We start from the raw sequence: 10,678 nt of genomic DNA, 5'->3' as shown, positions 1-10,678 counted from the left end.
TTTTATGATCCCAAAGGGCACTACACATCATAGTGTGCTGAGAGGCTGCAGAATGGATTGAGAAGTAGTTCTCAGTATTTAATACCTAGGGAACCTCAAAAGCCATTTCCTCTTAGGATCACATTTCCTTTGATCATTTGGGTTATTAATTATAGATACCTTGAACAGAACAAGGCACTGTTACTGTACTCCTCAAACAGAGTCTCATTTAAAAGGAACAAAATATTGTACTTAATTAGGGGTTCAGCTCTGGTGTCTTTTCAAGGCACTATGGTATTGATTTGACCATGGTAGCCTACTGTAGCAAATATTATGCCATTAGTAATAAAGGGAGCTTGTAGACATAAAAGTGTAGGAAGGAAGCACCAAAATGTTTGTCATTCAGCTTGCCAGAGCAGTTGGAGTGTAACCATCCAATATAGCATTTAGAAGAAATGCTGTAGTCTATAGTTAAAAGTGTTTGCACTTTTGTGGAGACCTTTCCTTTTTGCCATTTTTCTTAATTGTATCAAGCCCATGCTTCATCAAATGAATTCAGGCAGAAGCATTTAAAGCTTAATTTTCTCTCTGGATAAATGGAAACATATTGTTTCTGCCTTGACTCTTAAGGTTAATTTTATGTCTGTTCTGTTTTTGTCTTAACTGTTCTTTGGTCATCTTGATCAAATATATAAAATTAGCCATAAAATTAACCAGGTGAGCATCAATTTGCATATCAATTTGCTCTCTTTACTCTTAACTGAATGTGAATGTGTTGATTCATCCTTGTCATCAACAAATTGTATTAGTTGACTGAGAGGGGTTTATTTCTCTAAGTTCTGGTCTCATAAGAAGCTTTCACTAACATTTGCTTCACGCTGCAATCTTAGAGATATATTCAGGAGTTGTTGAATTGCATTCATAGGTTACCTCTGAGAAAGCAGAGGGGTTGCTCCCCAGCCATGTGGGTCACATTCCTGTTGGGGAGGGTATGCAGAGGCAGGGGCAGGTCTGTCAGCAGGTTACAAATTAGCACCTCCAAATTAGCTGCTCCCCTGGCCCCTCAGGGACCTGCAGGGGGATTGGGCCAAGGTGTCACGGAACGGTGGAGCCCAAGCCTCTGCCACCTCATTTGGCTGTTGGATGCCAGGATGGCCCTGCAGTTTGGGAGGTGTTGGAGAAGAGCCTGTGCTCTGTGAGGAGAGGGGCAGCGCCTGCCCACCAGCCTGGCTGTCCCCAGGGGCTCTGAGGCAAAGGGAACAAGCTTCAGACTGGCTTCCCTCCCAAATTTATTTAGGGAGAAGACAGAAGGCTGTGGTAGTGGAGGAGGAGAGGGGAAAATATGCTCCTCCTGGAGAGGCAGTGCTTTTGTGACCTGCAGGGAACACCACAGAGCAGGGTCATCTGCCCTGTTGATGAGCTTCTGCTTTGCAAGAGATGAGCTTTCACTGTGCTTTTCAGGTAAGATGTGGATTGTATGCATACCAAGATAATATACAGTAGTTTTTTAAAGTAATTTTTTATTATCTAGGTGTTCTTGTAACTACTAAGAATTTGGATTAGTATCAGAACTATTTATGCAGGGATTTCTTTTCTAAAACAAACAAATGAACCACAAAATAAACCCCAACAACCCTCCCCACATGGTTCCTGATGATCAGAATTCCTACTCAAATCAGCAGTAATTTTGTCAAATTATTGAACCACAAAGCTTAACCTGTCAAGTACATGTAGGGTCAAGTACAGCACTTCAGTATGTCCATACTATACCCGGTTAAAGAGTTGCTCAGAAGTTTAATTCAACCAGAGAAATATTTGCTAAGCTTACCCCACTTGTGCTGGGTTTTTTATCTGTTATCCCAACACTTGGTATTTGTCAGACTGAATGCTAGGGAGTGATGCTTTCTTTCTATGCTCCTTTCTTCTAATTTGTGAGCCAACAAAACAAAACTCTATTTTATTATTAGCAAAGGGAACTAAAGCTCCAGCTAACCTGGTTTCTTTTTCCTGTGGCCACGTTTCTTTTCTGGCTGCCCCCAAAAGGGATCCCAGGTTGAATGGCATACTTGGAAAAAAGTGTAGCTGGAGAGTTCCAAGTCAGCATTTCACAGAAATTCAGCATCCCTGTTCCCCAGGAGATGGACTGAAGTATCTCTCATAATGTACCTGAACTCATGGCAGTAAGAGGGATTGTCATCTAGGAGCATCTGAATTTCAGGTACAGAATCTGTAACTGTCAACTGACTTCTTTGAGATGACTTTTTCCAGCCTTGGCTGAAGTCTTCCTTAAAGTATTTTTTTATTAAAAACTCACTAAGAATGTGGTTTGGAAAAAGCAAGATCTTGTTTCCACTAGCCTGTAAATCTTCACAGTTCCTCAACAATTTTCATAACACTTTTCCTTCTCCGCATTGTCACGGCTGTTTGCTGCAGTGATTGAGTTTTCTTAACTGTCAGAACAATGTCAAGACAATGTGAAGACAGTGTCAAGGCAAATATAGAAGGGTGACGGTGTGAAGGAGGGAAAGAGAAAAGAGCTGTCAGTACTCAGAGTGCTCTGTAGAGAAAATATTTCCATGATAAAACCATTGTCACTATGCACAGAGCGAGAGAGAACAAAGTGGAGGTAATTAAGTTACTGCAATATGAACTATCTGGATGACAACTTGGAGTTAAAGAACTTAGAAAAGCAGTTTGTGAGAATGTCTTTTGCCCATAACTCTTGTCCTGTATCATCTCCTAGATGATGCTCCCTAATACTTCTTTTCTCTTTCTAAGCAGTGTACCTCAGGGAAGAAAGGTATTGCATTGCCCACTGAGGGGAAGGTGAAGGGTTATCCCACTTGATGTGATCGCAAGACACTTCATTAGGTGTCATGAGACAAGACCTCTGTTTGTGGATGGTCAGCACTGAAAGGTGCTGAGTGTCCTGCTGCCAAATCAGTGCAGAGTTAAGGCACAATTTGCCTTCACAGTGGTTTTTTTTTTTTCTGAAATATCCTTGGAAAGGTGGCACATTGTCACGAGGATGAACAAACTACAGATGTGCAGCTCACCTAGGCCTAAATTCTGGCACCAAAGCCCTGTACTGCACTCCATCTCTACTGAAGTCTTGTGCAGAGTGAGTGTTAACCTTTAGAACAGTTTTCAGGTTTTAAAATTAGGCACCGGTCCTGCAGCAAGTCTGTGAATTTGATCTTTGTGCTTGTACTGTTCCTTCCTCCTCAACCTTAGAGGTGTGGAGAATGAAAGGGTTTTCTACTATTTCTGTCCTGTTTCTGGACATCAGGATAATCAGATATAAGAGGGTTTAGATGGACATTTGTGAATACAATTGCAGTTCTGGAAAAATAAATATGCTGTTATCAATGCTTTCTAAATAGCATTTTATAAATCCCACTGGAGAGGTTTAAGAAAATTGAACTTGTAAATAGTTCCATAAATTCCACAAAATATTTCAGGCATTGTATTTTCAGATACAAGAATTAAGTGTTAACTATTCAAAATTGAAAAGGCCAAGTCTTTTCCACATATTGCATTTACATATTTATTATCATTTATTTTAAGGAAGTAGGTTGAATAGTTAACAGATTTTCCTACTTGTTGCATATGAAATAACCGAACCATAAAAATGCTTGCTTTTCTGCCATTATCCTGTTTCTGGGTTATGCTTATTTGCAATTCATGACACCATTAAATATAAAAGCATCGAGCCTGGGTGACCCATTGAGATGAACTTCCAATTTTACCCCCAGCTACAGCAGCAATGCTCCAAGGAATATGAGTTATTCCTTATATGTTCAAAGTCTAGGTTCTATATCACTGAAGGTTGACTTTTCCCCCTTGCCCAGTTAAGGTTTTTTAACCTGAAAATATTCTGCCATTTTGGATTGAGCATCAACTGGAGAAGAGTGTGTTTCTTGCCTGGGGCTCAGATGCCTCCTGCCATTAGTGTTCACACCTCAGCCATCATGTGCCTCCAGTAATCGCTGAATCTCTCCAGTCATCACAAAGGAAGGGCTGTGGGATGGCAAGTGAGTGACCTGATCCCTTCAAGAGGCAGCTAAGAGTCATCAAATAAAAGAAGTGATATGGAAATTCTTACAGTTAGCAATGGAAATTGCACATGCAAAAAGTGCCTCAATTTGTTATAAGAGTGAATAAACAATAATGCCACTTTTAAAAAAGAAATACTTGCCATATTACAGATCTCTCAGGCACAAGAAGAATCTGGAAAACTCTGTGTCCTGCTCCTAATACATATCTATATTAATGTGTGTGTATAACAGATGAAGGGAGAAACACAAGATCTAATTTTAGTGATTTGAGCAGGGAGATCACTTGGATTGTGTTCACAGCTCTCTCACTGCAAGCAAGGTATTCACCTTGCCCTTCTCAGCTCAGCATTCTCACCTATAAAGCTGTCATGTGCCTCCTTGCAAGCTCTGAGGCCCAATCTGCTTATTTGTTGTAAAGCATGCAAAACACCTCACAAGGAAAAAGCTGAAATTATTTTCATGGGAGGAAATTTTCTCTGCACATTTGCAAGGAAGAGAAAGAATCTAAAAGAAATCTGTTCCTCCACATTTGTGTGACTCTTCTGGCTTTGGGCACGACCACACCTTTAAGGATAAATTTAAAGTCTGCAAATGTCTTTGAGAGAGTCTAAACTGATGTCTAAACTCAAACTCAATGTACAATTTTAAGTGCAGGGAGGACAAATGAGTTTTATAAGGTGAAATGCTGGACTGACCTTGAACATGAAAGCAGAGCCCTTGGTATTAGCACAGAAAAATGTTAGATTCCAAGGCTTCACTTGAGAAGCAGAACTAATTAGAGAAGATTAACAGAAATGAAGCATGTAATAGCTGGAATAGGGCATGACTGCAGTTTGAAAGGCTGAACCACTGGACCTCTCATCGAGGTCAAGATCTTAAAAACACTAGACCTTTTTTTTAAAGGCAAGTGACAAATTTTACAGATGTCCCTGTGGCAGCTGAACAATCATTATAGAATTCAAGCTCTCCTCTGTACATAGGAGTTTCCTCTGTGTTAAGACTGTTTTCATCCTTGATGTCTGGGTACATTTCTGAGCATGGGGTCTTTTTCAGGGGCATATCCAAATTCCTACTACTTTGCAGGGGGTCCTGAAGAGACAGTAACTAAGTCAGCACTATAGTGGTAACACCGTGGAGACTTTTTCTTTGGTTTTTCAATGAATCTAGTAACTGAATTTTGTTTTGTTTTTTCCAAAAGGAGTCTGAAATATACATTGCAGTCTCTTTCCTCATACTTTCCACTTCACAGTTTTTCCTGTCACTAACCAGCTTCCAATGAACTCTAAAGACCTTTTATTACTGAATGGTAAAAAATGTGTCAGATTTGGTGGGACAGCATTTCTGATACACTCCCTGGAGTGACTGCTTTGCCAGCATTGTAGTAATGGGCTCAGCTGAAATCCAAGTGATTCACATGGAACAGAAAGGGGTGGAAGGGACTATTGGTGATCATCTAGTCCAAGCCACTGTGTCAACTAGAGCAGAAAGCTCAGCACCCATTGTCTATGATGTGACTACTTCTCGGAACTTTCTGAAATGATTTAGTACAAGTTTCTCATTTTTGGAAAGCCACGTTTACTGTAAGCATGTGTAACCACATGCCTGTGGTTAATGGAAGTGGTGGCACTCATCAGGGATTGCAGAAAAGAAGCAGTCACCCATGAAGACTCAAAATTCTTCAGGCTGATTCAGAGCCCTGACATAAAAGATGCGCAGGTTTAAAAGGCAGGAAAATCCATCTCTCAGCTCTCTGGGTGTTTGTAGTTATGCTAATAAAAGTCAGGAAAGGGTTCCCCTGTCTGTAGAAATGTTGACACAGTATATCTGAAACTGAAGCACAATTAAATAGCGTTGGCAGGTTGTTGCATGAGTGCCCTCTAGAACATGTTTCTGTGTTCACCCAAAGAAGAAATGGTGCAATTCAAGATGCAAACACATTTCTGATGCTGCTTATCTGTTGCACAAAAATCTCAGTAAGTGTAATAACAGTCTCCCTTTCCTTCTAGTAGTATTGAAGAATGCAGTCCCCTCAGCGTTTAGTTTAAGAGCTGGATTGTAACAAGCAGAGTAATTGTTGCCAGCCAAAGTATCAATCTCAAAATCTCAAATATTTCAAAGGACATCATTCTCCATCTCCTTGAAAAGAAACTATTCTTGATTACAGCCCCTAACTTCCTGGTTTCATAAGGAAAGCCATGCTGGTCCTTGCTGGACATAACACAGCATCTTCACTGAAATGCAAAGTGTCATTCCCTGGCTTCTTCTCACTGGCATTGGGCATTTAACTTAGGAAGTTAAACCAGAAAAAAAAACCTGAAATCAACTCTGCCCAAGGTTCCTTGTGGAATAGCAAAAGTACATACAACATATGTCTGTGTGACTGCAGCAAAACTATTGCCAGCTTGGAGGCGTTGGCTGGGGATACAGGAGGGCCACTGTAAGGTATTTTTTTTGGTCCCCGGGCAGTGAGAACACTTAGAGACATCTCTGGGAACACAAAGTGCCTGCATGAATCTGTGGGCAAGTCCCCAAACAAAATGAAGTGTGGAGTGTTTATGGCTTTAAGGCTGTAATAGGAGTGCTGTAAAAATACATCTGATTTTGTTCTGTTGGGTGCAGAGAACTAAATTTCTCCCTTTTACTCCTTTCTATCACTTGTCAGATCATTAGGTCAGTCTGTTATTGGAAAGATTTTTATATCCAGATCCTTCAAACGTGTTCAGTGCCAATCCTTCCTTCTCCTGTTTAATTCCATTAAAGTTTTGCTCCAAACACCTCTCAGTTTTGTCACTTCACTACTGTGGAAAATGGTGGAAGTTCCAAGTTGCCCGCTTGTTTTTTGGGAAACACAATGTTCTTTGCAAACAGCCTTTTGAATGTGAAAATGGCAATTGATTTTAGTAACTTTAATCTTCTTGCACTTTTCCACGAGCTCCAAAATGGGAAGATGTTAGACTAAATTGAATCAGACATTTAAGACATACTCGAGAGAAAACAGAACAGATAGTTCTTGTTATATCAAACAGAGGGCATTTTTACATGGACTGAGGCTTGCAAAATGTTCAGTACCATTAGTATTGCAAATTGAATTACAAATGTCATCTGTATTTAATGAGAGAGAAGGGATGGGTTTAGCTAGAAAGGCTGAATTGGTGAGTCCTACAAAATGATGGCCAGATTTTTGCCTTTTGCAGTTGCGTTGCAGAGGCACCTATTTGCATTCTGCTCCAAGTAAGTATACAGATAAGGATCAAAAAGACTTGGATTATCATTCCACAAACACATTTTTCATATTTTCCTACATTTTATGGTGGGAATCAGTGGAGGCTGGCTTTCAGAGTTCTTTTAAGATTGAACAGGGAAAAGAAGAGCTTACAAGAGCCTTGCACGTTTTCATCCCATTTAATAGCTCTGATGTGATCTCTGATACATCAGTGTCATTCCCTGGCTTCTTCTCACTGGCATTGCACGTTTCTTTTGTTATGCAGCCACTGTTTGCTTATTTTACAAGATTGGTGCCTTCTCTTTCTGTATCTTATTTATGAGGTTATCAAAGGAAACTAAGGGGTAGTAGTGTTTTTGCCTTTCTTATAGCCAGCACACCCTTCCTGCAGCAGAGGTGGCTGATGCCCGAGGATCAGCACGGTGATGTGTATTAGTTCACACACACTCTCAGGGGCTCTCTTTCCAGCTGTTGGGAGGGTGGTGAGTTACACTGCAGACTCTTCACTGCAGATACCAGAGCCTGATCTCTTCTTTGAGCTGTGTGGACACTCACTCTGTTCAGACTCATGGATGGTTTGCCATACCAGGAGCAGTATCACAGCTGCTTTTGAAGTACCTACAAATTGTCATGAAGCTTAGCTAAACACGTCTGAAGCTACTGCTGTACACAGATGTCTCTTCAAGGCCACATTATTACAGTGAGAGTTATGGGTTCCCTGCTGTGGGTAATCTGTCAGTGCAGGTTACTTAAATTGCAGTTGCTTGGATCCTTGCAGACTGATGACTGTCTATCTTTCTGAGGCCTTGCTTTGGCTTCCTGTCAAATTATGTTGTTTTCAAAGTCCTCTAGCTCACATTCAAGGAAAGAAAGAAATGTGTCACAGTCAAGTTCAGAGCTAGGGCCCTCCTTGTGGAAGAAAGAGCTAATGAAGTGTTCTGTATCATCCCTGCTGGAAACCCCACCAAGGGAGACTGGAACTGTCAAGAGAAGAGTGTGGCCAGTGTATGCTGCCTCTCATGCTGCCCATAGCCTCCCTGGCAGCCTGGATGTGAATTAGAGCATCTCTGGCCTTTATTTCAGAGGGCAGTCAGACTTTGGTAGCACCACAGTATAGGAACATAGTTGTACCTCTCAAAAACCTCAGCAAAGGAACTGTCACACCATTGTGTCCATGGCTGAGCTCTAAGGGAGAGGTACAAAGTTTTGTTTGTTTACCCACAGCCTTGATCTCAGTCACTGTGATTGAGGGCACTTTGAAGGAATGTGTCCTGTCTGCAAACCCCCTGACTAATGCAGTTAAAGATGCTTTGTCTGTCTCATTATTCAAGGAAAGGTTTAAGGGGCTAGGCTGCCAGTATGCTCAGCCTTGGGTAGGCAAGCAAGAGCAGTAAAAAGAAGCAAGGAGTTTCTTCTCTTTCCCCCCAGCATCCACCCAGGCCACAATTATTCAGGCACAGCATTTCCCAGCACAGAAGGACGCACCAGGAGAGTGCCCTGATCCTCGGCTGCTGGAGCGGGGACACTGTGTGTAACGGGTTAGCAGCCCATGCCCCTTTTCTACCCACAGAAATATTTAGCCCTTGAAATACTCTGATTTCTGTCCCCGCTGATAAGATTCCAGGCAGGCAGAAGCTGCCCTAACCCTGAAGTTGCAGCAGCCTTGCTTTGTTGATGCCTGGAGAGGGACGTTTTGCTGGGCCTGGAGGAGCCCTGCAGAGCTGCAGTGGCAGCTGCGTGGTGCCCGCCGAGAGGCCCTGTCAGCTGCAGTCTTTGTCAAAAGATGGAAGCAGCTTCCTGTTGACCCATTTTATGGCTGAGTAAGATATAATCAATACAAAGCAAACATAAGAATCTCATTGTTAAAGGGTTTATCTGGGCTGTTGGGGTTTTTTTGCTGCTTGCTGGTGTGAGAGGGCTTTCATACAATGTGGCACTGGGAATGGCTGAGGAAACAGAGAAGTACAGTGAGAGCTGACAAAACATGTCAGTCCCTAAACCCAACAAATTAATCTGTAATACCAATCTAGAAAATAATATGTATCACTTATCTCCTTGCTGCCTACTGTCTGTGACTCCAGATGAGTCAATTAGTTTGAAAAGCTTCCCTTAGAGAACGTAAATATCAGGACCTTTTGTCTGTTTTTTGGCCATCACAAAGAGCAAAGGGAATACTCAAGGTTGCCTAGAGATTGAGGCCTTGTCTAAAATATTTTCTTAATGCTGGGATGTGAATTATAAAAACAAACCCAAAAGTAGAAGTATCCCTGGGAAGTCTTTGGCTGCAAACCCCTGTAGGCAGGATCAAAGGCACTTAGGTTGCTATTTCTTTAACTTATTTATTAGAGAGAGTTAAGCAACATGGACTAAGACATATTTATTTATTGCTTTGTAGCTGGCTGGAGATATATATATACACATATATATTTAAACCTTGATATTTCACAAATAAGTGGTTTTTTCTCCATTAAAATAAAATGTTAAACTTCTCTTAGATGAAGCAGAATAAGCAGAATGAAGACTCCTACTCCAATGTTAATTTGTTGCACTGTATCCAGAATGGCCAGTTAGAACAGTTTCCTAGGAATCTACTGCTATTTGTTATTGTGCAGAACGTTCCAGTCTTGCATTTCCTTTTTATATGAAGTGAGAAGCTGGCAGGTTCAGCAGGCAATCCATGTTTTTCATTCTTTTTCAGGTTTCTGACCATGAAAATTTTGATATTGATAATCCATTTATTAATTATATTTTCTTGCATCATACTGCCGACATATCAAGTATACTCAAAATGCAAGTGAAAATATAAGTGATTTCACTCCAAAAGCCAGAAGTCAAACTACATAATCTCTAGCATGGGGGTACTATCTGTCCTCGTTGTAACGAGTACCTTCAGTTCTTACTTTAAGTCTAGGGTACCAAAAAATAAGAGTAGGTTCTTGATGTCTCAAAGAATGAGAGTAAATTACTTTCTCATTGAAATTTAGGCAACAACTCTGTTGTTGCAGCAACACAGGGGGCTGGGTTCAGGGCTGCCCTTGTTTTGCACAGCAGGTAATCCCCAGTTGGGCAGAAGGGAAGGGAGCCATCTCCTTACCCTGCCCAAGAGCTGTGCCTGAGCTGCCCTGGAGCCTCAGTGCCACCACAACCTTTGGGGCAAGTCCCCACCTGTGCCTCTCTGGGGCTCTGTCCCCTGTGATCTTCAGAGATCACCCCTAAGGTGGTGCCGACTGCCTGCTGTCTGTGTAACTCCAGCTGTGAGACAGCAGTCTAGACAATCTCTGGCAGATATTTATCTAACCCATTCATTAAAAAGTTCTGATATAGAGTCTTAATTACCCTTCAGTTGAGATAGTTCACACAAATCTTCCCTGATGTATGTGGAATCTATTATTTTCCACAGCCTGCTCTTCTAGAGGTC

General features: G+C 41.5%; 1 protein-coding gene across 2 annotated transcripts in view; it reads right to left on the bottom strand.

Annotated features, from left to right (window-relative positions):
• The window catches only part of CRB1 (crumbs cell polarity complex component 1), a 100,891-nt gene that overhangs the window by 84,954 nt on the left and 5,259 nt on the right, over positions 1–10,678 (bottom strand). The window lies entirely within an intron of this gene.

Source organism: Corvus moneduloides, chromosome 9 (assembly GCF_009650955.1).
Source record: "Corvus moneduloides isolate bCorMon1 chromosome 9, bCorMon1.pri, whole genome shotgun sequence".
Classification (NCBI taxonomy): Eukaryota; Metazoa; Chordata; class Aves; order Passeriformes; family Corvidae; genus Corvus; species Corvus moneduloides.
This window is presented reverse-complemented; position numbering and strand designations above follow the sequence as displayed.